This window comes from Brienomyrus brachyistius, chromosome 2 (genome assembly GCF_023856365.1).
Source record: "Brienomyrus brachyistius isolate T26 chromosome 2, BBRACH_0.4, whole genome shotgun sequence".
In the NCBI taxonomy this organism is placed as follows: domain Eukaryota; kingdom Metazoa; phylum Chordata; class Actinopteri; order Osteoglossiformes; family Mormyridae; genus Brienomyrus; species Brienomyrus brachyistius.
The window spans coordinates 42,534,457-42,561,794 of record NC_064534.1 but is presented as its reverse complement, the minus strand read 5'-3'; the positions used below and the strand labels follow the sequence as shown (position 1 = coordinate 42,561,794).

Below are 27,338 nucleotides of genomic sequence, written 5' to 3'. Positions count from 1 at the left end.
AAGTGGAGTGCCCCCTGTATAAAGTAAAAGTGAGAAAAGCTTACAGCACCTGGTATTCCCAGGTGGTCTCCCATCCAAGTACTAACCAGACCCTACCCTGCTTAGCTTCCGAGATCAGACGAGATCGGGCGTGTTCAGGGTGGTATGGCCATAAGCGAAAGACGCGACCAAAAACAGCCCTTTTGCATTACACGCGTCTATACATGCCAGTTAGTCCCATTGGATCCTACTCCTGGTTTTTTTTTTTTTTTTTATCTGACTCACACTGCAGCACCACCATCCAATCGGCAGCGCCGGACCCACACCAAACATTCACCAAACTACTCAGCCGGCAGCCTACCACAATTATTCCATTCTTTCCGCATCCGCACACTTCCTTCTTTTTAACTCCTTTTCACTACCGCACAGGTTAATCGCCGCACGTCTCCCGCCGGCAAACATTACTCCTTTGCCTACTGTATGCAGGCTTCTCTTAACGACCATCTGTTATCAACTCCGCTAACAGCCACAAAATCTCCGCCGCACGAAGCCCACTGGTAGCTGCTGAATCACATGCTTCCCCAAAACGTCGCGCTGTCAGAACACTGGGAGCTACACACACCAACAAGTCCATACTGCAGGCTGCAGCCAGAACAATTTTCTACATTCAAACATCGACGGCCTCTTCTCTCTAAAAATTCACCAGACCGCTTCTACCACCAGCAAAGAAGTTTCCATCCCTAATTCCTCTGTGATTCCCACTAACCTAAACATTAAGCTGGCATTGAAGGGTGTGAATTACCCCGGCCAATCTGTTCTTTTAAATTCAGCTTTTAGCAAGTTTTGAAAGGAGAAGAGCAGAACTTGCTATGCCAATAATATCGAGTCTTCTGTGGCGAAGTGGTTTTTGCATAGAAAACAAAGCGGTCAGTTGAAGAGGAATAATATCAGTACTTTGTTTAAAACTGTGTGTAAAAAGCTGTCTCTTTATCATTAACAATAAGTTGTAAAACGTGAATGGGGAGTGACAGTCTTCAAGTTTGTGCGAAGATCGCGCCCTGGTGGAATAAAGGCACGAACAGCTTACAGCACCTAGAATTACCAGGAAGTATTTAGAGTAAAACGGTTTCTAAAAGCTGCCTTTATGAATGAGAGAAAAAAATATATATATATATAAAATAGTAAAATGGAATGGGAGTGATAGATTTAAATTAATCGTGAAGTGGAGCGCCCCCTGTATAAAGTAAAAGTGAGAAAAGCTTACAGCACCTGGTATTCCCAGGTGGTCTCCCATCCAAGTACTAACCAGACCCTACCCTGCTTAGCTTCCAAAATCAGACGAGATCGGGCGTGTTCAGGGTGGTATGGCCGTAAGCGAGAGATGCTACCAAAAACAGCCCTTTTGCATTACACGCGTCTATACATGCCAGATAGTCCCATTGGATCCTACTCCTGGTTTTTTTTTTTTATCTGACTCACACTGCAGCCCCACCATCCAATCGGCAGCGCCGGACCCACACCAAACATTCACCAAACTACTCAGCCAGCAGCCTACCACAATTATTCCATTCTTTCCGCATCCGCACACTTCCTTCTTTTTAACTCCTTTTCACTACCGCACAGGTTAATCGCCGCACGTCCCCCGCCGGCAAACATTACTCCTTTGCCTACTGCATGCAGGCTTCTCTTAACGACCCTCTGTTATCAACTCCGCTAACAGCCACAAAATCTCCGCCGCACGAAGCCCACTGGTAGCTGCTGAATCACATGCTTCCCCAAAACGTCGCGCTGTCAGAACACTGGGAGCTACACACACCAACAAGTCCATACTGCAGGCTGCAGCCAGAACAATTTTCTACATTCAAACATCGACGGCCTCTTCTCTCTAAAAATTCACCAGACCGCTTCTACCACCAGCAAAGAAGTTTCCATCCCTAATTCCTCTGTGATTCCCACTAACCTAAACATTAAGCTGGCATTGAAGGGTGTGAATTACCCCGGCCAATCTGTTCTTTTAAATACAGCTTTTAGCAAGTTTTGAAAGGAGAAGAGCAGAACTTGCTATGCCAATTGTTGACAGAAATGAATAATGTGCTCTCAAATTGTGAAGTGTATATATGTGAAAGAGTTTGTATTGATGACCGATGGGTGGCAGCTGTGAGCTAAGCCGATGTTGTAAAAGTGTTAATAAAGTTTTTTCTTCTTGACGGTAAAGAGACAGGAGTTTAACGTGTGTGTGTCAGTCCTCCATAAAAGATGTATACATTCGGTTTACTATAGCATTTTACACGCCATAACTGCTGTAGCATGTATTTCTGCTAACAGGTTATGGGCCCAGAGCAAATGAAAAGGTTTTCAACGATTATTTTTCTCGCTAAGAAAACCGTGGCAACATACCGAGTGCGTTTTCGTTACGTGATATACTAGAACCATGAGCGGACGGGTAACCGAGTCAAGTAGTCGCTGGTCCCGACTAATCTTTAATGGAGATGAGCGTAATTATGAACTGTGGGAGACAAAATTTTTGGGCCATCTTCGGCTGCAAGGACTGAAGGATACCATTTTAAGAGGGCCCATCCACGACGAGGATGAGGAAGAGGACGATCAGAAAAATGCGGAGGCATATGCTGAATTAATCCAATTCCTGGATGATAAGAGTTTATCGTTGGTGATGCGAGAAGCAACAGACGATGGACGAAAAGCGTTACAAATACTGCGGGACTACTATGCAGGCAAAGGGAAGCCGCGTGTAATTAGTCTGTATACTGAACTAACTTCACTCCGAAAGTTAAGCAGCGAAAGTGTGATCGACTACATCATACGGGCAGAGTCGGCCATCACGGCACTGAGAAACGCTGGTGAAACACTGAGTGATGGACTATTAGTAGCAATGATTCTAAAGGGACTGCCTGAATCATTTAAACCATTCGCGATCCATATCACGCAAAGCGAAGTACCGATTCCTTTTGCTGAATTTAAAACCAGATTACGGAGTTATGAAGACACAGAGAAAATGCGCGTTGCAACGTCTGACGACAACGTGATGAAAGCGCGGATACAGCCGAGTGCAAAACCTGCTTCGGTGAGTACGAGTGATCGGGGAACCGAGAGTACCGATATAGTGTGCTTCAGATGCGGTATAAAAGGACACATGGCAAAAGCATGTCGACGCAAACAGTGGTGCAGCCGGTGTAAAAACTCCACGCACCGCGACGCGAACTGCAGACGGAAACAGCGAAGCGACAATGCAAGACAAGTCTCAGAGGAGATGAGTAGCAAGGAATACGCATTCCGTATGAGCGAGGGAAACGCAGAGGTCCAACCAAGGCGCGACATAAAGCTGACTGGTCTGATGGTAGATACGGGGGCAACCTCACATATCATCACGGATATAACGAAGTTCAAGAAGTTTGACGATAGCTTCCACGCTGAGACACACTGTATAGAGCTGGCCGATGGCACAAGATGCAATGGGGTGGCAGAGCGCAGGGGTGATGCAGAGCTCAGCTTGATTGACAGCAAAGGACAACGCCAGACCACGACGTTGAGACAGGCGTTGTACATCCCCACATACCCACAGGACATCTTTTCTGTAAAAGCAGCCACAGCCAATGGAGCAACTATTATCTTCAAACAAGGGAAAGACATCCTTCAACATAGAGATGGTACAACATTCCTAATTAATGAACAGAACAGACTGTACTATTTACAAACACTGAATGATGAGTGTGTTGATCATTGTAAGAGTTGTCATGACCTGCAGACATGGCATGAGATTTTGGGGCACTGTAATTATGATGACATTCAGAAATTACAGGGAGTTGTTGATGGTATGACAATCAAAGGTACACCAGACAAACCAGTACTACCCTGTGAGGTGTGTATCCAGGGAAAATTTGCTCAGACGCGTAACAGGGAGCCAGATGTAAGGGCCAAAACAGCTCTTGAGTTAGTGCACACCGATTTGGCTGGTCCAATAGAGCCGGAGTCTAGAGATGGGTACAGATTTGCATTGTCATTCACTGATGATTACTCCAGTACGATTTTTGTATACTTTTTGAAAAATAAGAGTGACACAACGTCTGCAACAGAAAAATTTCTTGCAGATACTGCCCCATATGGGACAATTAAACGCATTAGGTCAGATAACGGTACAGAGTTCACAGGAAGGAATTACCAAACTCTACTCAGCAAAAATAGGATTAGACATGAGACCTCAGCTCCATACTCGCCTCATCAGAATGGAACTGCTGAGAGAAATTGGCGGACATTGTTTGATATGGCACGGTGCATGTTGATAGAGAGTGAATTGCCAAAAGATTTGTGGACCTATGCAGTACAGACGGCAGCTGTAATAAGAAACAGATGCTATAACAGACGCACAGGACAGACACCTTACTTAATACTAACAGGGAGGCGACCTGATCTCTCTAGGATGCAGAAGTTTGGGTCAGTGTGTTATGCCTATAAACAGGACAAAAGAAAGCTTGATCCAAAATGTGAGAAAGGAATCTTTGTTGGGTATGACAAAAATAGCCCAGCTTATATGGTTTACTATCCTCAAAATGGGAAGGTACAGAAACACAGATTGGTGAAATTCATGACCAAGACTAAAGTAGAGCGGGAAACACAGACGGACATTGATGACGATTTGGAAATGTTGAACGGCGTTAGTAAGACTAAACAAAATACCAGTGTGAGTTCAGGGCATACACAAGACCAGGTTCCAGTAAATGCTCCTGAGAAAACACAGCCACAGGCGGCTCAACCACAGGTAGATGAGACCGATAACAATCCCAGGCGATACCCCTCTCGAGTGAGACAGAAACCTGCTTATTTAAGTGATTATGTATTGGGAAAAGAGAATGATGACCAAATTCTGACTAACATAGATTTCTGTTACAAAGTTATATGTAATGTACCCCTCTCATTTAGGGAAGCTGTTAATTCACCAAACTCAAAAGAGTGGTGTAAAGCAATGGATGAAGAAATGCAGTCATTGAAAGATAATGACACATTTACCTTAACCAGCTTACCTGAGGGTAAGAAAGCAGTGGGGGGTAGATGGGTATATGCAGTTAAGAAAGATGTTGATGGGTCTGATAAATTCAAAGCACGATTTGTAGCCAAAGGATACAATCAGAAAATGGGAATTGACTATGAGGAAACATTTTCTCCTACTGCCAATATGACTAGCATCAGGGTAATAATGCAGAAAGCAGTACAGGATAACCTGATCTTACATCAGATGGATGTGAAAACTGCTTACTTGCATGCACCCATAGATTGTGAGATCTACATTGAACAGCCAGAAGGTTATGAGATCAAATGCAAAACTAATAAGAAATTAGTGTGTAAACTGAAAAAATCACTATATGGTCTAAAACAATCAGGAAGAAACTGGAATACAATGTTAAACGAATTTCTGATTGATAATGGATTTGTAAAAAATCAGGTGGATCATTGTGTTTACACTAAAGAAACAACAACTGAGAAAGTGATTATGGTTGTGTGGGTAGATGACTTGATCATTGCTGCCAGTGACGAAAATGCACTAAAGATTGTGAAGGAAATGCTCACTGGAAAATTTAAAATGAAAGACATGGGCAGACTGAAACATTTTCTTGGTATTGATTTTGAGCAAGACCATGAATGTGTAAAAATGTCGCAGAAGAGATATGTGGAGAAAATTCTAGAAAGATTTGATATGCAACATTGTAAACCAAGAATGACTCCTTGTGAACAGAATTTGAGCTACCATTGTGATACGGAAGTGATGCAACATGTCAAGAAATACAGAGAGGTTGTAGGTAGCCTTATCTATCTAGCTACATGTACAAGACCAGATCTAAGTTTTATTGTTAGTAAACTGTCTCAGTACTTTACAGAACCGACAGAAGAGCAATGGTGTACAGTTAACACTAGAACTGCCAAATCTACGCAAATTTGCGTAAATTCCCTGGGCCTAACACCTACTAGCATCCCTGCTGAGAGTTTCTTGGGCCATTGTCCTCCTGCTTTTGTTGTGCAAACACACCCATTACCTGTGAGGCCTGGCACATTTGCATTTTTTTACTCAGAGCAGCTAAAATCCAAGGCAGGCTAAACCTCTGTGTGTGACATGGAAACCTTCACAAAAGTCTGCCATATCTATACCAAATATCCCACATGCTGACTGACCTGCAAATATGAAAGACACACATTCACAAAATATATGGAAGCACAAGTCTGTTTTATTTATAAAAAAAATTTAGTGTTTCAAACTTTGCAGTGTTTGCAGACCCAGTGACCATCATCCCTGCATTTGGCGCAAGTGAATTTGTAACACTTTGCACTGGTAAACCTGCTGCGGTTTCTGTTGCAGTTCTCCTGTACCTGACACTGAGTTGTCCATACAAGTCCTGGCACAGCAGCAGCCTTCCTCTGTCCCCATAGCCTTTTGTGGCATAAATTGGCAATGGAGTTCCTTGGCTAGATGACTCAAAAATAATCTTCTTTTGCCTTCCCACCCTGTACATGCCTTGTACAGAACGTAGGAATTTGCCACCACCAGGTCCAGCATGTTGTAAAATACAGCTACTGGCCACCTGCATGTTGCTGCTCTTACGGAATACATGCGCGCCATTTGGTCCAACACATTTACACCACACTATAACAGCAGAGAGAGAGAGAGTCATGAGTGTATTTGCTTTTTTTCTACCTTCTTTCTATATAGGCCTGTATAGTACATATCAGAAAACATTGTAGCACTGATGTAAAATTATACACACATTCACATACCTTCATGTGGTTATAGTCTGTTATCGTGTTGGGTTTCCTCTTTCTGCCTTCACAGATCGCCACATCTTGGTCCAAGGAACTCAGAACACACACAATCTTGTTTTTTTAGGTGCATAAATTGTCAAGGAGACACTGCCACTTCTAAGCACTGACGCGGAGAATTCCTCTTGCTGTGCAGTGTCCTTTGAAATTGGAGGAAGTTCATACCAAACTTTATTCCCTGTGCTCAGTAGTGTTGTTTTGCGCTGAAGCAGTCTGTGTGACAGTGCCAGTGAGGTGAAGAAATTGTCCGTTGTGACATTTCTCCCGTCATCCAGAAATGGCTCCATCAGACTCATGACCATGTTCTCTGCCAGCCTCTCCCTTTTCTGGTGACTGGGGTCCTTTCCCAAGTTAGGGGACACGTTGCAGACGTATTTGGTCTCCAAATCCGTGGCCATCCAGAACTTGATCCCAAATTTGTCCGGCTTGGATGCGATATACCAAGTGACATGGAATGGATCCACATCTACTCCACGTTGTCTTTCCACCGGTGTCCCTCAGGGCTCGGTTCTTGGCCCTCTCCTATTCTCCCTCTACACTAAATCTCTTGGCGAAGTTATATCCTCACATGGCTTCTCCTACCACTGCTATGCCGATGACACTCAACTCATCCTCTCCTTCCCTCCCTCAGACACTCATGTCTCCACTAAGATCTCTACATGCTTGGCAGACATCTCATCTTGGATGACCACTCACCAGCTAAAACTCAAAACTAGTAAAACTGAGTTGCTTTACATCCCGGCTGACTCATCCCCCCTCCAGGACCTTGCGATCTCCTTTGACAACTCCCTGATCCGTCCTTCGGTTTCTGCTAGAAACCTTGGAGTTACCATAGATGATCGGTTGTCATTTTCCTCACATATCGCCAGTCTTTCTCGCTCTTGTCGGTTTCTCCTCTTTAACATCAGGAGGATACGTCCATTTCTTTCCACCCAGGCTACCCAGATACTCGTCCAGTCCCTCGTCATCTCACGCCTTGACTACTGCAACTCGCTTCTAGCGGGTTTACCACTGAGCGCCATCCGTCCCCTCCAACTGATTCAGAATGCAGCTGCTCGTCTTGTTTTCATCCTTCCCAAGTTCTCCCACACCACTCCTTTGCTGCGCTCCCTCCACTGGCTTCCTGTAGCTGCACGCATCAGATTCAAAACACTGATGCTCGCATACAAAGCCAAAAATTCTCTGGCACCATCCTACCTAAAGGACCTCATCACACCCCGCTCTGCACCATGATCTCTCCGATCCTCCAGCACTGCTCGACTGGTCCCACCTCCCCTCAAGGCACAAGGAAGACACGCATCTCGGCTCTTCTCTGTCCTGGCACCTAATTGATGGAATGAACTCCCCCTAGATGTCCGAACAGCTGAATCCTTGAGTGTCTTCAAGCGACGACTCAAAACTTTTCTTTTTCAGAAATACCTGACGTAGAACTTCTATATTCTTACTCGACTCTTTTTCTGGTGTGTGTTTTAAAAAAATTAAATAAAATAAAAATTCTGCACTACTCAATGGCGTTCTCAGAGATAGTATTCGTAGCTGGGGTCCTTATTGAGCTAGCATCGGAAATTCATTGCAGAGTCTCAAAGCACTTATGTAAGTCGCTCTGGCTAAGGGCGTCTGCCAAATCCTGTAAATGTAAATGTAAATATACTGCATGGACAATGAACCTTGGTCGAGAACAGCTGTACATCTATGTTCATGTGTTCTCCTGGAGTGAAACTTTCAGCACAGTTCTTGGTGAAGGCTGGCAGAGAACGTGGTCATGAGTCTGATGGAGTCATTTCTGGATGACGGGAGAAATGTCACAATGGACAATTTCTTCACCTCACTGTCACTGTCACACAGACTGCTTCACTTTACTGGGCATGGTGAATAACGTTTGCCGTGAACTTCCTCCATTGGCAAAGGACACTGCACAGGGAGAGGAATTCTCCACGTCAGTGTTTAGAATGGCGCGCATGTATTCAGTACGAGCAGCAACAAGCAAGTGGCCAGTAGCTGTGTTTTACAACATGCTGGACTTGGTGGCGGTGAATGCCTACGTTCTGTACAAAGCATCTACAGGGTGGAAAGGAAAAAGAAGATTGTTTCCGATTCTTCTAGCCAAGGAACTCCATTGCCAAATACAGGGATGATGGTCACTGGGTTTTCAAACGCTGCAAACACAGACTTTGAAAGATAGACAGACTGTGTGGGACAGTAACCACTGAGACAAAAGGCAGAAAGATGACGAAGAGATGAACCTGGAACTGAGGCACGGATACATCAATTTTTACATGAACAGCCAAACATGCAAAGCTGGAGAGATCACACAAAAACAAAATTCACTTTTGGTGTTATAATTCAGTGATGGCCAATGAAAATGAAATGACATTTTATTCTGTATGTGTATGAGCATGTCAAAAACCATGGACCATGACTTCACTCAGCTTATGACATTTATATACAAACATGCATTGGAGACTGAAGTGTTAGCATGTTTTCATTTTATTCATTTCATTCTATTAGCAACTTTTCATTCTATTTTCACTCAATTTGTTTTATAAATAACACAGACTTGTGTTTCCATATATTTTGTGAATGTGCGTCTTTCATATTTGCAGGTCAGTCAGCGTGTGGGATATTTGGTATAGATATGGCAGACTTTTGTGAAGGTTTCCATGTCACACACAGAGGTTTAGCCTGCCTTGGATTTGAGCTACTCTGAGTAAAAAATGCAAATGCGCCAGGCCTCACAGGTAATGGGTGTGTTTGCACAACAAAAGCAGGAGGAGGATGGGGCTGAAGACCTGCGAAAATCACAGCAGGGGTGACAAACACCTTGGGACTCTCAGCAGAGAATAAAAACTCGGTAAATCTAGTGTTAAACACACACTGAGATATCTAAAAGGCACATCTGAAAAAGAGTTGTGTTACAGAAGAAGTGACAGTGACAAACTGGGAATTTATGCTTACAGTGATGCGGACTGGGCGGCCGATGTAGCCGATAGACGCAGCACAACAGGTTTTTGTGTGAGCCTAAATGTGAACGGTCCTTTGGTTTCATGGAAAACCAAAAAGCAACCAACTGTGGCACTGTCTACGTGTGAGGCAGAATATATGGCTTTAGCTGCAACTACACAAGAATGCATGTACCTAGTTCAGCTGTTAGAAGGTATTGATGGATATCAGTACGCACCACCTGTGATATATGAAGATAATCAGGGTGCGATTGCATTGGCGAAAAATCCGGTAAGCAGACAAAGATGCAAACATGTAGATATAAAATACCATTTTGTTAGGTCATCATTGAATGATGGAAAAATACGTTTGATCTATTGCCCTACTGAACAAATGATAGCAGATGTGATGACAAAGCCTGCAACAACATTTAAGTTGATTAAGTTTGCAAAGTTTATGTTTGGAGAGTAGATGTACACAAGAGAGTGTATATGATGTAAAGAGAAAATAGAACCTACTGTATTTTTCTTTGAAGGTGATAATGTGAGAGCAAGTGGGGATGTTGACAGAAATGAATAATGTGCTCTCAAATTGTGAAGTGTATATATGTGAAAGAGTTTGTATTGATGACCGATGGGTGGCAGCTGTGAGCTAAGCCGATGTTGTAAAAGTGTTAATAAAGTTTTTTCTTCTTGACGGTAAAGAGACAGGAGTTTAACGTGTGTGTGTCAGTCCTCCATAAAAGATGTATACATTCGGTTTAGTATAGCATTTTACACGCCATAACTGCTGTAGCATGTATTTCTGCTAACACCAATAATATCGAGTCTTCTGTGGCGAAGTGGTTTTTGCATAGAAAACAAAGCGGTCAGTTGAAGAGGAATAATATCAGTACTTTGTTTAAAACTGTGTGTAAAAAGCTGTCTCTTTATCATTAACAATAAGTTGTAAAACGTGAATGGGGAGTGACAGTCTTCAAGTTTGTGAGAAGATCGCGCCCTGGTGGAATAAAGGCACGAACAGCTTACAGCACCTAGAATTACCAGGAAGTATTTAGAGTAAAACGGTTTCTAAAAGCTGCCTTTATGAATGAGAGAAAAAAAATATATATATATATAAAATAGTAAAATGGAAGGGGAGTGATAGATTTAAATTAATCGTGAAGTGGAGCGCCCCCTGTATAAAGTAAAAGTGAGAAAGGCTTACAGCACCTGGTATTCCCAGGAGGTCTCCCATCCAAGTACTAACCAGACCCTACCCTGCTTGGCTTCCGAGATCAGACGAGATCGGGCGTGTTCAGGGTGGTATGGCCGTAAGCGAGAGATGCTACCAAAAACAGCCCTTTTGCATTACACGCGTCTATACATGCCAGTTAGTCCCATTGGATCCTACTCCTGGTTTTTTTTTTTTTTTTATCTGACTCACACTGCAGCCCCACCATCCAATCGGCAGCGCCGGACCCACACCAAACATTCACCAAACTACTCAGCCGGCAGCCTACCACAATTATTCCATTCTTTCCGCATCCGCACACTTCCTTCTTTTTAACTCCTTTTCACTACCGCACAGGTTAATCGCCGCACGTCCCCCGCCGGCAAACATTACTCCTTTGCCTACTGCATGCAGGCTTCTCTTAACGACCCTCTGTTATCAACTCCGCTAACAGCCACAAAATCTCCACCGCACGAAGCCCACTGGTAGCTGCTGAATCACATGCTTCCCCAAAACGTCGCGCTGTCAGAACACTGGGAGCTACACACACCAACAAGTCCATACTGCAGGCTGCAAGCAGAACAATTTTCTACATTCAAACATCGACGGCCTCTTCTCTCTAAAAATTCACCAGACCGCTTCTACCACCAGCAAAGAAGTTTCCATCCTTAATTCCTCTGTGATTCCCACTAACCTAAACATTAAGCTGGCATTGAAGGGTGTGAATTACCCCGGCCAATCTGTTCTTTTAAATACAGCTTTTAGCAAGTTTTGAAAGGAGAAGAGCAGAACTTGCTATGCCAATAATATCGAGTCTTCTGTGGCGAAGTGGTTTTTGCATAGAAAACAAAGCGGGGAGTTGAAGAGGAATTATATTAGTACTTTGTTTAAAACTGTGTGTAAAAAGCTGTCTCTTTATCATTAACAATAAGTTGTAAAACGTGAATGGGGAGTGACAGTCTTCAAGTTTGTGAGAAGATCGCGCCCTGGTGGAATCAAGGCACGAACAGCTTACAGCACCTAGAATTACCAGGAAGTATTTAGAGTAAAACGGTTTCTAAAAGCTGCCTTTATGAATGAGAGAAAAAAAAATATATATATATAAAATAGTAAAATGGAAGGGGAGTGATAGATTTAAATTAATCGTGAAGTGGAGCGCCCCCTGTATAAAGTAAAAGTGAGAAAAGCTTACAGCACCTGGTATTCCCAGGTGGTCTCCCATCCAAGTACTAACCAGACCCTACCCTGCTTAGCTTCCAAGATCAGACGAGATCAGGCGTGTTCAGGGTGGTATGGCCGTAAGCGAGAGATGCTACCAAAAACGGCCCTTTTGCATTACACGCCTCTATACATGCCAGTTGGTCCCATTGGATACTACTAATGTTCTTTTTTTTTTTTATCTGACTCACACTGCAGCCCCACCATCCAATCGGCAGCGCCGGACCCACACCAAACATTCACCAAACTACTCAGCCGGCAGCCTACCACAATTATTCCATTCTTTCCGCATCCGCACACTTCCTTCTTTTTAACTCCTTTTCACTACCGCACAGGTTAATCGCCGCACGTCCCCCGCCGGCAAACATTACTCCTTTGCCTACTGCATGCAGGCTTCTCTTAACGACCCTCTGTTATCAACTCCGCTAACAGCCACAAAATCTCCGCCGCACGAAGCCCACTGGTAGCTGCTGAATCACATGCTTCCCCAAAACGTCGCGCTGTCAGAACACTGGGAGCTACACACACCAACAAGTCCATACTGCAGGCTGCAGCCAGAACAATTTTCTACATTCAAACATCGACGGCCTCTTCTCTCTAAAAATTCACCAGACCGCTTCTACCACCAGCAAAGAAGTTTCCATCCCTAATTCCTCTGTGATTCCCACTAACCTAAACATTAAGCTGGCATTGAAGGGTGTGAATTACCCCGGCCAATCTGTTCTTTTAAATACAGCTTTTAGCAAGTTTTGAAAGGAGAAGAGCAGAACTTGCTATGCCAATAATATCGAGTCTTCTGTGGCGAAGTGGTTTTTGCATAGAAAACAAAGCGGTCAGTTGAAGAGGAATAATATCAGTACTTTGTTTAAAACTGTCTGTAAAAAGCTGTCTCTTTATCATTAACAATAAGTTGTAAAACGTGAATGGGGAGTGACAGTCTTCAAGTTTGTGAGAAGATCGCGGCCTGGTGGAATAAAGGCACGAACAGCTTACAGCACCTAGAATTACCAGGAAGTATTTATAGTAAAACGGTGTGTAAAAGCTGCCTTTATGAATGAGAGAAATATATATATATATATAAAATAGTAAAATGGAAGGGGAGTGATAGATTTAAATTAATCGTGAAGTGGAGCGCCCCCTGTATAAAGTAAAAGTGAGAAAAGCTTACAGCACCTGGTATTCCCAGGAGGTCTCCCATCCAAGTACTAACCACACCCTACCCTGCTTAGCTTCCGAGATCAGACGAGATCGGGCGTGTTCAGGGTGGTATGGCCATAAGCGAGAGATGCTACCAAAAACAGCCCTTTTGCATTACACGCCTCTATACATGCCAGTTGGTCCCATTGGATCCTACTCCTGGTTTTTTTTTTTTTTTTTATCTGACTCACACTGCAGCCCCACCATCCAATCGGCAGCGCCGGACCCACACCAAACATTTACCAAACTACTCAGCCGGCAGCCTACCACAATTATTCCATTCTTTCCGCATCTGTCATGCCCGGCTCGTCCGCTCCTCGTGTGTGCCACGCCCCCTAATTACCCACGTGTGATTTCCTGATCCTGCCCAGTCGTGTCTTGTTTCCTGCTGCCTTGTTCCGTGTATTTAAGTCCTGGTCTCCCCAGTTTGCTTTGTCTGTCATTGATGTTCATGGATGTTTGTGTGCGTGAGATCCTCGTATTCCCAATTAAACCCCGTTCGTCCTGTATCCTGCCTGCCTGCTTCCTCCTTCCGCACCTTCGCCGCTCTCCTCCGCGCTCGCGCACCACGTCCCGTGACAGAATGACGGACCAGAAGAAAAGGAGGAAGCAGAGGAGAAGGAAGCCCCTGCCTGAGCCCATCCGACTGGGCACATGCTCCCTCGCCGACTCCTGGTCTTTCGCTGAGGACGAGAGAGAGGGGCTCGTCCAGGGCTCCGTCCCTGACCCGTTCCATAGGGGAGTCCACTTCATGGTGAGAGTCGGGGCTTCCAGCAGCGACGAGGAGGACATTCCTTTCTCGTATCCCGAGCTGGAGCCGTTCGCTCCGGATGAACTACCGCCCCTGTACCGGTATAATCACCGGCCCGAATACCTGGCTAATTGGGGAGGTATTAGGGCCGTAAGGGACTCGATACCCCGGGTCCCGAAGAGGACCGCGCCCGTCTCCCCCTCCCAGGACGTGCCAGTTCTGCCTGCGCTATCAGCGCAGCGCCAGCCTCTGCAACCTGCGCAGCCGGAGCAGCCATCGCCGCTGTCCGGTAGATCTGCGCAGCTTCCTCCACCTGCGGCTTGCGCTCCCGCGCAGCCGCCATTGCCGGCGGACCCCGCTCCCGTGCAGCCGCCATTGCCGGCGGACCCCGCTCCCGTGCAGCCGCCATTGCCGGCGGACCCCGCTCCCGGGCCGGCGCCCCCACTGCAGCCACCTCCTGTTCCTGACCGCGCTCCAGTTCCTGCAGAGGCGCCCCCTCTGCAGCCGCCTGCTGCAGCTCCCGGGCAGGCGCCCCCACTGCAGCCAGCTCCTGTTCCTGACCGCGCTCCTGTTCCGGACCGCGCTCCTGTTCCTGTCCAGGCGCCCCCACTGCAGCCATCTGCAGCTCCTGACCGCGCTCCTGTCCCTTCTCCCCCTGTGACAGTTTCTCCCTCGCCCCGGCGAACTCGACCCCGACCTGGGGTCATGTCTGTGTCCCGTAAAGGGAGGGGACACAGACGCAGGGCTGGGGTCCCGCCCGCCCTGCCCCCTGGCTCGCCCTGCCTCGCCTGCGCTGGGGCTCGGTTGGCGCCTGCGGGTCCTGGCCCTCCGGGTCGGCTGTCGCCTGCGGGTCCCTCTCCGGTGCCTCGTCGCCCTGCCTCGCTCCCCTCTCCGGGTCCTGGTCGGTCGCCTGCGGGGCCCCTACCTCCGGCCCTCCCCCGGACATCGCCGCCTGCTGCGGCTCCCCCCTCCTCCGTGCAATCGCCCTGGCCCCTTCCAGCTCCCTCGTCCCCTTCCCTGGTGCTCCCTCCTGCTCCCTCCCTGGCCCCTCCGCGGGTCCCTCGCCCTGTCTCCTCTGCCCCTTCTCGATCCCCTCCGGCTCCGGCCTCCCGGCCGCCTGCGGCCCCTCCGGCTGCCGCCCGTCGCCCGCTGGGGCTCCCTCGGGCTCCCCTTCCTTCCCCCTCCTTCTCTCCCTTCTTTCCCGTCTCTGTCCCGCCTGTCTTTTCTCCTCCTTCCGCCTTTGTCCCTCGTCCCTTCGCTCCTTGTGTTCCTCCTTCTCCCTCTGGCTTCCCTCCGTTCACTCCCGGTCCTTTTGTCCCGCCTGTTCCCTCTGTGTCTCCCTTTCTGATCTGTCTCTCCGCTTTCCCGGCCCTTTGTCTGCTCCTGTCCTATGTTCTGTCTCTTGCCTTGTTTTGTGCTTCGGTCCTGTTCCCCGTCGTGCGTTAATTCTGTTTTTGTTTTCCAGGTCCTGTTCTGCCTCGTCCCGTCCGTCGCCCCCTTCCTTGGCGCGCCCGGTGTAGCGCGCCTTTGGGGGGGGGGTTCTGTCATGGCCGGCTCGTCCGCTCCTCGTGTGTGCCACGCCCCCTAATTACCCACGTGTGATTTCCTGATCCTGCCCAGTCATGTCTTGTTTCCTGCTGCCTTGTTCCGTGTATTTAAGTCCTGGTCTCCCCAGTTTGCTTTGTCTGTCATTGATGTTCATGGATGTTTGTGTGCGTGAGATCCTCGTATTCCCAATTAAACCCCGTTCGTCCCGTATCCTGCCTGCCTGCTTCCTCCTTCCGCACCTTCGCCGCTCTCCTCCGCGCTCACGCACCACGTCCCGTGACAGCATCCGCACACTTCCTTCTTTTTAACTCCTTTTCACTACCGCACAGGTTAATCGCCGCACGTCCCCCGCCGGCAAACATTACTCCTTTGCCTACTGCATGCAGGCTTCTCTTAACGACCCTCTGTTATCAACTCCGCTAACAGCCACAAAATCTCCGCCGCACGAAGCCCACTGGTAGCTGCTGAATCACATGCTTCCCCAAAACGTCGCGCTGTCAGAACACTGGGAGCTACACACACCAACAAGTCCATACTGCAGGCTGCAGCTAGAACAATTTTCTACATTCAAACATCGACGGCCTCTTCTCTCTAAAAATTCACCAGACCGCTTCTACCACCAGCAAAGAAGTTTCCATCCCTAATTCCTCTGTGATTCCCACTAACCTAAACATTAAGCTGGCATTGAAGGGTGTGAATTACCCCGGCCAATCTGTTCTTTTAAATACAGCTTTTAGCAAGTTTTGAAAGGAGAAGAGCAGAACTTGCTATGCCAATAATATCGAGTCTTCTGTGGCGAAGTGGTTTTTGCATAGAAAACAAAGCGGTCAGTTGAAGAGGAATAATATCAGTACTTTGTTTAAAACTGTGTGTAAAAAGCTGTCTCTTTATCATTAACAATAAGTTGTAAAACGTGAATGGGGAGTGACAGTCTTCAAGTTTGTGAGAAGATCGCGCCCTGGTGGAATAAAGGCACGAACAGCTTACAGCACCTAGAATTACCAGGAAGTATTTAAAGTAAAATGGTGTGTAAAAGCTGCCTTTATGAATGAGAGAAAAATATATATATATATAAAATAGTAAAATGGAAGGGGAGTGATAGATTTAAATTAATCGTGAAGTGGAGCGCCCCCTGTATAAAGTAAAAGTGAGAAAAGCTTACAGCACCTGGTATTCCCAGGAGGTCTCCCATCCAAGTACTAACCAGACCCTACCCTGCTTGGCTTCCGAGATCAGATGAGATCGGGCGTGTTCAGGGTGGTATGGCCATAAGCGAGAGACGTGACCAAAAACAGCCCTTTTGCATTACACGCCTCTATACATGCCAGTTAGTCCCATTGGATCATACTCCTGGTTTTTTTTTTTTTTATCTGACTCACACTGCAGCACCACCATCCAATCGGCAGCGCCGGACCCACACCAAACATTCACCAAACTACTCAGCCGGCAGCCTACCACAATTATTCCATTCTTTCCGCATCCGCACACTTCCTTCTTTTTAACTCCTTTTCACTACCGCACAGGTTAATCGCCGCACGTCCCCCGCCGGCAAACATTACTCCTTTGCCTACTGCATGCAGGCTTCTCTTAACGACCCTCTGTTATCAACTCCGCTAACAGCCACAAAATCTCCGCCGCACGAAGCCCACTGGTAGCTGTTGAATCAGATGCTTCCCCAAAACATCGCGCTGTCAGAACACTGGGAGCTACACACACCAACAAGTCCATACTGCAGGCTGCAGCCAGAACAATTTTCTACATTCAAACATCGACGGCCTCTTCTCTCTAAAAATTCACCAGACCGCTTCTACCACCAGCAAAGAAGTTTCCATCCCTAATTCCTCTGTGATTCCCATTAACCTAAACATTAAGCTGGCATTGAAGTGTGTGAATTACCCCGGCCAATCTGTTCTTTTAAATACAGCTTTTAGCAAGTTTTGAAAGGAGAAGAGCAGAACTTGCTATGCCAATAATATCGAGTCTTCTGTGGCGAAGTGGTTTTTGCATAGAAAACAAAGCGGTCAGTTGAAGAGGAATAATATCAGTACTTTGTTTAAAACTGTTTGTAAAAAGCTGTCTCTTTATCATTAACAATAAGTTGTAAAACGTGAATGGGGAGTGACAGTCTTCAAGTTTGTGAGAAGATCGCGCCCTGGTGGAATAAAGGCACGAACAGCTTACAGCACCTAGAATTACCAGGAAGTATTTAGAGTAAAACGGTTTCTAAAAGCTGCCTTTATGAATGAGAGAAAAAAAAATATATATATATATATATATATAAAATAGTAAAATGGAAGGGGAGTGATAGATTTAAATTAATCGTGAAGTGGAGCGCCCCCTGTATAAAGTAAAAGTGAGAAAAGCTTACAGCACCTGGTATTCCCAGGTGGTCTCCCATCCAAGTACTAACCAGACCCAACCCTGCTTAGCTTCCAAGATCAGACGAGATCGGGCGTGTTCAGGGTGGTATGGCCGTAAGCGAGAGAAGCTACCAAAAACAGCCCTTTTGCATTACACGCCTCTATACATGCCAGTTGGTCCCATTGGATACTACTAATGTTCTTTTTTTTTTTTTATCTGACTCACACTGCAGCCCCACCATCCAATCGGCAGCGCCGGACCCACACCAAACATTCACCAAACTACTCAGCCGGCAGCCTACCACAATTATTCCATTCTTTCCGCATCCGCACACTTCCTTCTTTTTAACTCCTTTTCACTACCGCACAGGTTAATCGCCGCACGTCCCCCGCCGGCAAACATTACTCCTTTGCCTACTGCATGCAGGCTTCTATTAACGACCCTCTTTTATCAACTCCGCTAACAGCCACAAAATCTCCGCCGCACGAAGCCCACTGGTAGCTGCTGAATCACATGCTTCCCCAAAACATTGCGCTGTCAGAACACTGGGAGCTACACACACCAACAAGTCCATACTGCAGGCTGCAGCCAGAACAATTTTCTACATTCAAACATCGACGGCCTCTTCTCTCTAAAAATTCACCAGACCGCTTCTACCACCAGCAAAGAAGTTTCCATCCCTAATTCCTCTGTGATTCCCACTAACCTAAACATTAAGCTGGCATTGAAGGGTGTGAATTACCCCGGCCAATCTGTTCTTTTAAATACAGCTTTTAGCAAGTTTTGAAAGGAGAAGAGCAGAACTTGCTATTCCAATAATATCGAGTCTTCTGTGGCGAAGTGGTTTTTGCATAGAAAACAAAGCGGTCAGTTGAAGAGGAATAATATCAGTACTTTGTTTAAAACTGTGTGTAAAAAGCTGTCTCTTTATCATTAACAATAAGTTGTAAAACGTGAATGGGGAGTGACAGTCTTCAAGTTTGTGAGAAGATCGCGCCCTGGTGGAATAAAGGCACGAACAGCTTACAGCACCTAGAATTACCAGGAAGTATTTAGAGTAAAACGGTGTGTAAAAGCTGCCTTTATGAATGAGAGAAAAATATATATATATATATAAAATAGTAAAATGGAAGGGGAGTGATAGATTTAAATTAATCGTGAAGTGGAGCGCCCCCTGTATAAAGTAAAAGTGAGAAAAGCTTACAGCACCTGGTATTCCCAGGAGGTCTCCCATCCAAGTACTAACCAGACCCTACCCTGCTTGGCTTCCGAGATCGGATGAGATCGGGCGTGTTCAGGGTGGTATGGCCATAAGCGAAAGACGCGACCAAAAACAGCCCTTTTGCATTACACGCCTCTATACATGCCAGTTAGTCCCATTGGATCCTACTCCTGGTTATTTTATTTTTTTTATCTGACTCACACTGCAGCCCCACCATCCAATCGGCAGCGCCGGACCCACACCAAACATTCACCAAACTACTCAGCCGGCAGCCTACCACAATTATTCCATTCTTTCCGCATCCGCACACTTCCTTCTTTTTAACTCCTTTTCACTACCGCACAGGTTAATCGCCGCACGTCCCCCGCCGGCAAACATTACTCCTTTGCCTACTGCATGCAGGCTTCTCTTAACGACCCTCTGTTATCAACTCCGCTAACAGCCACAAAATCTCCGCCGCACGAAGCCCACTGGTAGCTGCTGAATCAGATGCTTCCCCAAAACATCGCGCTGTCAGAACACTGGGAGCTACACACACCAACAAGTCCATACTGCAGGCTGCAGCCAGAACAATTTTCTACATTCAAACATCGACGGCCTCTTCTCTCTAAAAATTCACCAGACCGCTTCTACCACCAGCAACGAAGTTTCCATCCCTAATTCCTCTGTGATTCCCACTAACCTAAACATTAAGCTGGCATTGAAGGGTGTGAATTACCCCGGCCAATCTGTTCTTTTAAATACAGCTTTTAGCAAGTTTTGAAAGGAGAAGAGCAGAACTTGCTATGCCAATAATATCGAGTCTTCTGTGGCGAAGTGGTTTTTGCATAGAAAACAAAGCGGTCAGTTGAAGAGGAATAATATCAGTACTTTGTTTAAAACTGTGTGTAAAAAGCTGTCTCTTTATCATTAACAATAAGTTGTAAAACGTGAATGGGGAGTGACAGTCTTCAAGTTTGTGAGAAGATCGCGCCCTGGTGGAATAAAGGCACGAAGAGCTTACAGCACCTAGAATTACCAGGCAGTATTTAGAGTAAAACGGTGTGTAAAAGCTGCCTTTATGAAAGAGAGAAAATAAAAATACATATATAAAATAGTAAAATGGAAGGGGAGTGATAGATTTAAATTAATCGTGAAGTGGAGCGCCCCCTGTATAAAGTAAAAGTGAGAAAAGCTTAGAGCACCTGGTATTCCCAGGAGGTCTCCCATCCAAGTACTAACCAGACCCTACCCTGCTTGGCTTCCGAGATCGGATGAGATCGGGCGTGTTCAGGGTGGTATGGCCATAAGCGAGAGACATGACCAAAAACAGCCCTTTTGCATTACACGCGTCTATACATGCCAGTTAGTCCCATTGGATCATACTCCTGGTTTTTTTTTTTTTTTTATCTGACTCACACTGCAGCACCACCATCCAATCGGCAGCGCCGGACCCACACCAAACAGTCACCAAACTACTCAGCCGGCAGCCTACCACAATTATTCCATTCTTTCCGCATCCGCACACTTCCTTCTTTTTAACTCCTTTTCACTACCGCACAGGTTAATCGCCGCACGTCCCCCGCCGGCAAACATTACTCCTTTGCCTACTGCATGCAGGCTTCTCTTAACGACCCTCTGTTATCAACTCCGCTAACAGCCACAAAATCTCCGCCGCACGAAGCCCACTGGTAGCTGCCGAATCACATGCTTCCCCAAAACGTCGCGCTGTCAGAACACTGGGAGCTACACACACCAACAAGTCCATACTGCAGGCTGCAGCCAGAACAATTTTCTACATTCAAACATCGACGGCCTCTTCTCTCTAAAAATTCACCAGACCGCTTCTACCACCAGCAAAGAAGTTTCCATCCCTAATTCCTCTGTGATTCCCACTAACCTAAACATTAAGCTGGCATTGAAGGGTGTGAATTACCCCGGCCAATCTGTTCTTTTAAATACAGCTTTTAGCAAGTTTTGAAAGGAGAAGAGCAGAACTTGCTATGCCAATAATATCGAGTCTTCTGTGGCGAAGTGGTTTTTGCATAGAAAACAAAGCGGTCAGTTGAAGAGGAATAATATCAGTACTTTGTTTAAAACTGTGTGTAAAAAGCTGTCTCTTTATCATTAACAATAAGTTGTAAAACGTGAATGGGGAGTGACAGTCTTCAAGTTTGTGAGAAGATCGCGCCCTGGTGGAATAAAGGCACGGACAGCTTACAGCACCTAGAATTACCAGGCAGTATTTAGAGTAAAACGGTGTGTAAAAGCTGCCTTTATGAAAGAGAGAAAATAAAAATATATATATAAAATAGTAAAATGGAAGAGGAGTGATAGATTTAAATTAATCGTGAAGTGGAGCGCCCCCTGTATAAAGTAAAAGTGAGAAAAGCTTACAGCACCTGGTATTCCCAGGTGGTCTCCCATCCAAGTACTAACCAGACCCTACCCTGCTTAGCTTCCGAGATCAGACGAGATCGGGCGTGTTCAGGGTGGTATGGCCATAAGCGAGAGACGCGACCAAAAACAGCCCTTTTGCATTACACGCCTCTATACATGCCAGTTGGTCCCATTGGATCCTACTCCTGTTTTTTGTTTTTTTTTTATCTGACTCACACTGCAGCCCCACCATCCAATCGGCAGCGCCGGACCCACACCAAACATTCACCAAACTACTCAGCCGGCAGCCTACCACAATTATTCCATTCTTTCCGCATCTGCACACTTCCTTCTTTTTAACTCCTCTTCACTACCGCACAGGTTAATCGCCGCACGTCCCCCGCCGGCAAACATTACTCCTTTGCCTACTGCATGCAGGCTTCTCTTAACGACCCTCTGTTATCAACTCCGCTAACAGCCACAAAATCTCCGCCGCACGAAGCCCACTGGTAGCTGCTGAATCACATGCTTCCCCAAAACGTCGCGCTGTCAGAACACTGGGAGCTACACACACCAACAAGTCCATACTGCAGGCTGCAGCCAGAACAATTTTCTACATTCAAACATCGACGGCCTCTTCTCTCTAAAAATTCACCAGACCGCTTCTACCACCAGCAACGAAGTTTCCATCCCTAATTCCTCTGTGATTCCCACTAACCTAAACATTAAGCTGGCATTGAAGGGTGTGAATTACCCCGGCCAATCTGTTCTTTTAAATACAGCTTTTAGCAAGTTTTGAAAGGAGAAGAGCAGAACTTGCTATGCCAATAATATCGAGTCTTCTGTGGCGAAGTGGTTTTTGCATAGAAAACAAAGCGGTCAGTTGAAGAGGAATAATATCAGTACTTTGTTTAAAACTGTGTGTAAAAAGCTGTCTCTTTATCATTAACAATAAGTTGTAAAACGTGAATGGGGAGTGACAGTCTTCAAGTTTGTGAGAAGATCGCGCCCTGGTGGAATAAAGGCACGAAGAGCTTACAGCACCTAGAATTACCAGGCAGTATTTAGAGTAAAACGGTGTGTAAAAGCTGCCTTTATGAAAGAGAGAAAATAAAAATATATATATAAAATAGTAAAATGGAAGGGGAGTGATAGATTTAAATTAATCGTGAAGTGGAGCGCCCCCTGTATAAAGTAAAAGTGAGAAAAGCTTACAGCACCTGGTATTCCCAGGAGGTCTCCCATCCAAGTACTAACCAGACCCTACCCTGCTTGGCTTCCGAGATCAGACGAGATCAGGCGTGTTCAGGGTGGTATGGCCGTAAGCGAGAAATGCTACCAAAAAGAGCCCTTTTGCATTACACGCCTCTATACATGACAGTTGGTCCCATTGGATCCTACTAATGTTCTTTTTTTTTTTTTTTCTGACTCACACTGCAGCCCCACCATCCAATCGGCAGCGCCGGACCCACACCAAACATTCACCAAACTACTCAGCCGGCAGCCTACCACAATTATTCCATTCTTTCCGCATCCGCACACTTCCTTCTTTTTAACTCCTTTTCACTACCGCACAGGTTAATCGCCGCACGTCCCCCGCCGGCAAACATTACTCCTTTGCCTACTGCATGCAGGCTTCTCTTAACGACCCTCTGTTATCAACTCCGCTAACAGCCACAAAATCTCCGCCGCACGAAGCCCACTGGTAGCTGCTGAATCACATGCTTCCCCAAAACGTCGCGCTGTTAGAACACTGGGAGCTACACACACCAACAAGTCCATACTGCAGGCTGCAGCCAGAACAATTTTCTACATTCAAACATCGACGGCCTCTTCTCTCTAAAAATTCACCAGACCGCTTCTACCACCAGCAAAGAAGTTTCCATCCCTAATTCCTCTGTGATTCCCACTAACCTAAACATTAAGCTGGCATTGAAGGGTGTGAATTACCCCGGCCAATCTGTTCTTTTAAATACAGCTTTTAGCAAGTTTTGAAAGGAGAAGAGCAGAACTTGCTATGCCAATAATATCGAGTCTTCTGTGGCGAGGTGGTTTTTGCATAGAAAACAAAGCGGTCAGTTGAAGAGGAATAATATCAGTACTTTGTTTAAAACTGTGTGTAAAAAGCTGTCTCTTTATCATTACAAATAAGTTGTAAAACGTGAATGGGGAGTGACAGTCTTCAAGTTTGTGAGAAGATCGCGCCCTGGTGGAATAAAGGCACGAAGAGCTTACAGCACCTAGAATTACCAGGCAGTATTTAGAGTAAAACGGTGTGTAAAAGCTGCCTTTATGAAAGAGAGAAAATAAAAATATATATATAAAATAGTAAAATGGAAGGGGAGTGATAGATTTAAATTAATCGTGAAGTGGAGCGCCCCCTGTATAAAGTAAAAGTGAGAAAAGCTTACAGCACCTGGTATTCCCAGGTGGTCTCCCATCCAAGTACTAACCAGACCCTACCCTGCTTAGCTTCCGAGATCAGACAAGATCGGGCGTGTTCAGGGTGGTATGGCCATAAGCGAGAGACGCGACCAAAAACAGCCATTTTGCATTACACGCCTCTATACATGCCAGTTGGTCCCATTGGATCCTACTCCTGGTTTTTTTTTTTTTTTTATCTGACTCACACTGCAGCCCCACCATCCAATCGGCAACGCCGGACCCACACCAAACATTCACCAAACTACTCAGCCGGCAGCCTACCACAATTATTCCATTCTTTCCGCATCCGCACACTTCCTTCTCTTTAACTCCTTTTCACTACCGCACAGGTTAATCGCCGCACGTCCCCCGCCAGCAAACATTACTCCTTTGCCTACCGCATGCAGGCTTCTCTTAACGACCCTCTATTATCAACTCCGCTAACAGCCACAAAATCTCCACCGCACGAAGCCCACTGGTAGCTGCTGAATCACATGCTTCCCCAAAACGTCACGCTGTCAGAACACTGGGAGCTACACACACCAACAAGTCCATACTGCAGGCTGCAGCCAGAACAATTTTCTACATTCAAACATCGACGGCCTCTTCTCTCTAAAAATTCACCAGACCGCTTCTACCACCAGCAAAGAAGTTTCCATCCCTAATTCCTCTGTGATTCCCACTAACCTAAACATTAAGCTGGCATTGAAGGGTGTGAATTACCCCGGCCAATCTGTTCTTTTAAATACAGCTTTTAGCAAGTTTTGAAAGGAGAAGAGCAGAACTTGCTATGCCAATAATATCGAGTCTTCAGTGGCGAAGTGGTTTTTGCATAGAAAACAAAGCGGTCAGTTGAAGAGGAATAATATCAGTACATTGTTTAAAACTGTGTGTAAAAAGCTGTCTCTTTATCATTAACAATAAGTTGTAAAACGTGAATGGGGAGTGACAGTCTTCAAGTTTGTGAGAAGATCGCGCCCTGGTGGAATAAAGGCACGAAGAGCTTACAGCACCTAGAATTACCAGGCAGTATTTAGAGTAAAACGGTGTGTAAAAGCTGCCTTTATGAAAGAGAGAAAATAAAAATATATAAATAAAATAGTAAAATGGAAGGGGAGTGATAGATTTAAATTAATCGTGAAGTGGAGCGCCCCCTGTATAAAGTAAAAGTGAGAAAAGCTTACAGCACCTGGTATTCCCAGGTGGTCTCCCATCCAAGTACTAACCAGACCCTACCCTGCTTGGCTTCCGAGATCAGACGAGATCGGGCGTGTTCAGGGTGGTATGGCCGTAAGCGAGAGATGCTACCAAAAACAGCCCTTTTACATTACACGCCTCTATACATGCCAGTTGGTCCCATTGGATCCTACTCCTGGTTTTTTTTTTTTTTTTTATCTGACTCACACTGCAGCCCCACCATCCAATCGGAAGTGCCGGAACCACACCAAACATTCACCAAACTACTCAGCCGGCAGCCTACCACAATTATTCCATTCTTTCCGCATCCGCACACTTCCTTCTCTTTAACTCCTTTTCACTACCGCACAGGTTAATCGCCGCACGTCCCCCGCCAGCAAACATTACTCCTTTGCCTACCGCATGCAGGCTTCTCTTAACGACCCTCTATTATCAACTCCGCTAACAGCCACAAAATCTCCGCCGCACGAAGCCCACTGGTAGCTGCTGAATCACATGCTTCCCCAAAACGTCACGCTGTCAGAACACTGGGAGCTACACACACCAACAAGTCCATACTGCAGGCTGCAGCCAGAACAATTTTCTACATTCAAACATCGACGGCCTCTTCTCTCTAAAAATTCACCAGAGAGCTTCTACCACCAGCAAAGAAGTTTCCATCCCTAATTCCTCTGTGATTCCCACTAACCTAAACATTAAGCTGGCATTGAAGGGTGTGAATTACCCCGGCCAATCTGTTCTTTTAAATACAGCTTTTAGCAAGTTTTGAAAGGAGAAGAGCAGAACTTGCTATGCCAATAATATCGAGTCTTCTGTGGCGAAGTGGTTTTTGCATAGAAAACAAAGCGGTCAGTTGAAGAGGAATAATATCAGTACTTTGTTTAAAACTGTGTGTAAAAAGCTGTCTCTTTATCATTAACAATAAGTTGTAAAACGTGAATGGGGAGTGACAGTCTTCAAGTTTGTGAGAAGATCGCGCCCTGGTGGAATAAAGGCACGAACAGCTTACAGCACCTAGAATTACCAGGAAGTATTTAGAGTAAAACGGTGTGTAAAAGCTGCCTTTATGAATGAGAGAAAATAAAAATATATATATAAAATAGTAAAATGGAAGGGGAGTGATAGATTTAAATTAATCGAGAAGTGGAGCGCCCCCTGTATAAAGTAAAAGTGAGAAAAGCTTACAGCACAGGGTAATCCCAGTAGGTCTCCCATCCAAGTACTAACCAGACTCTATCCTGCTTGGCTTCTGAGATCGGACGAGATCGGGCGTGTTCAGGGTGGTATGGCCGTGAGCGCGAAAAACTACCAAAAACAGCCCTTTTGCATTACACGCCTCTATACAAGCCAGTTAGTCCCATTGGATCCTACTCCTGTTTTTTTTTTTTTTTTTATCTGACTCACACTGCAGCCCCACCATCCAATCGGAAGTGCCGGAACCACACCAAACATTCACCAAACTACTCAGCCAGCAGCCTACCACAATTATTCCATTCTTTCCGCATCCGCACACTTCCTTCTTTTTAACTCCTTTTCACTACCGCACAGGTTAATCGCCGCACGTCCCCCGCCGGCAAACATTACTCCTTTGCCTACTGCATGCAGGCTTCTCTTAACGACCCTCTGTTATCAACTCCGCTAACAGCCACAAAATCTCCGCCGCACGAAGCCCACTGGTAGCTGCTGAATCACATGCTTCCCCAAAACGTCGCGCTGTCAGAACACTGGGAGCTACACACACCAACAAGTCCATACTGCAGGCTGCAGCCAGAACAATTTTCTACATTCAAACATCGACGGCCTCTTCTCTCTAAAAATTCACCAGACCGCTTCTACCACCAGCAACGAAGTTTCCATCCCTAATTCCTCTGTGATTCCCACTAACCTAAACATTAAGCTGGCATTGAAGGGTGTGAATTACCCCGGCCAATCTGTTCTTTTAAATACAGCTTTTAGCAAGTTTTGAAAGGAGAAGAGCAGAACTTGCTATGCCAATAATATCGAGTCTTCTGTGGCGAAGTGGTTTTTGCATAGAAAACAAAGCGGTCAGTTGAAGAGGAATAATATCAGTACTTTGTTTAAAACTGTGTGTAAAAAGCTGTCTCTTTA

General features: G+C 45.8%; 13 non-coding genes and 1 pseudogene across 13 annotated transcripts; all 14 read right to left on the bottom strand.

Moving 5' to 3' along the window:
* Positions 1–37: 37 nt before the first annotated feature.
* On the bottom strand, positions 38–156 carry LOC125732530 (5S ribosomal RNA). The gene has a single exon (XR_007391907.1). It is a non-coding gene; the product is annotated as a 5S ribosomal RNA (ribosomal RNA).
* A 1,080-nt stretch (positions 157–1,236) lies between these two features.
* LOC125735068 (5S ribosomal RNA) lies at positions 1,237–1,355 on the bottom strand. The gene has a single exon (XR_007394367.1). It is a non-coding gene; the product is annotated as a 5S ribosomal RNA (ribosomal RNA).
* A 9,585-nt stretch (positions 1,356–10,940) lies between these two features.
* LOC125732430 (5S ribosomal RNA) lies at positions 10,941–11,059 on the bottom strand. The gene has a single exon (XR_007391810.1). It is a non-coding gene; the product is annotated as a 5S ribosomal RNA (ribosomal RNA).
* A 1,079-nt stretch (positions 11,060–12,138) lies between these two features.
* Positions 12,139–12,257, bottom strand: LOC125734562 (5S ribosomal RNA). The gene has a single exon (XR_007393869.1). It is a non-coding gene; the product is annotated as a 5S ribosomal RNA (ribosomal RNA).
* A 1,075-nt stretch (positions 12,258–13,332) lies between these two features.
* Positions 13,333–13,451, bottom strand: LOC125734819 (5S ribosomal RNA). Its single transcript, XR_007394122.1, has one exon. It is a non-coding gene; the product is annotated as a 5S ribosomal RNA (ribosomal RNA).
* A 3,371-nt stretch (positions 13,452–16,822) lies between these two features.
* On the bottom strand, positions 16,823–16,941 carry LOC125733046 (5S ribosomal RNA). Its single transcript, XR_007392404.1, has one exon. It is a non-coding gene; the product is annotated as a 5S ribosomal RNA (ribosomal RNA).
* Positions 16,942–18,028: 1,087 nt separating this feature from the next.
* On the bottom strand, positions 18,029–18,147 carry LOC125733432 (5S ribosomal RNA). The gene has a single exon (XR_007392778.1). It is a non-coding gene; the product is annotated as a 5S ribosomal RNA (ribosomal RNA).
* Positions 18,148–19,225: 1,078 nt separating this feature from the next.
* On the bottom strand, positions 19,226–19,344 carry LOC125732735 (5S ribosomal RNA). The gene has a single exon (XR_007392105.1). It is a non-coding gene; the product is annotated as a 5S ribosomal RNA (ribosomal RNA).
* A 1,078-nt stretch (positions 19,345–20,422) lies between these two features.
* LOC125734383 (5S ribosomal RNA) lies at positions 20,423–20,541 on the bottom strand. Its single transcript, XR_007393697.1, has one exon. It is a non-coding gene; the product is annotated as a 5S ribosomal RNA (ribosomal RNA).
* Positions 20,542–21,619: 1,078 nt separating this feature from the next.
* Positions 21,620–21,738, bottom strand: LOC125732528 (5S ribosomal RNA). The gene has a single exon (XR_007391905.1). It is a non-coding gene; the product is annotated as a 5S ribosomal RNA (ribosomal RNA).
* Positions 21,739–22,816: 1,078 nt separating this feature from the next.
* On the bottom strand, positions 22,817–22,935 carry LOC125733958 (5S ribosomal RNA). The gene has a single exon (XR_007393289.1). It is a non-coding gene; the product is annotated as a 5S ribosomal RNA (ribosomal RNA).
* Positions 22,936–24,012: 1,077 nt separating this feature from the next.
* Positions 24,013–24,131, bottom strand: LOC125734333 (5S ribosomal RNA). The gene has a single exon (XR_007393649.1). It is a non-coding gene; the product is annotated as a 5S ribosomal RNA (ribosomal RNA).
* A 1,078-nt stretch (positions 24,132–25,209) lies between these two features.
* Positions 25,210–25,328, bottom strand: LOC125733006 (5S ribosomal RNA). The gene has a single exon (XR_007392365.1). It is a non-coding gene; the product is annotated as a 5S ribosomal RNA (ribosomal RNA).
* A 1,079-nt stretch (positions 25,329–26,407) lies between these two features.
* Positions 26,408–26,526, bottom strand: LOC125732133 (5S ribosomal RNA; annotated as a pseudogene).
* Positions 26,527–27,338: the final 812 nt, after the last annotated feature.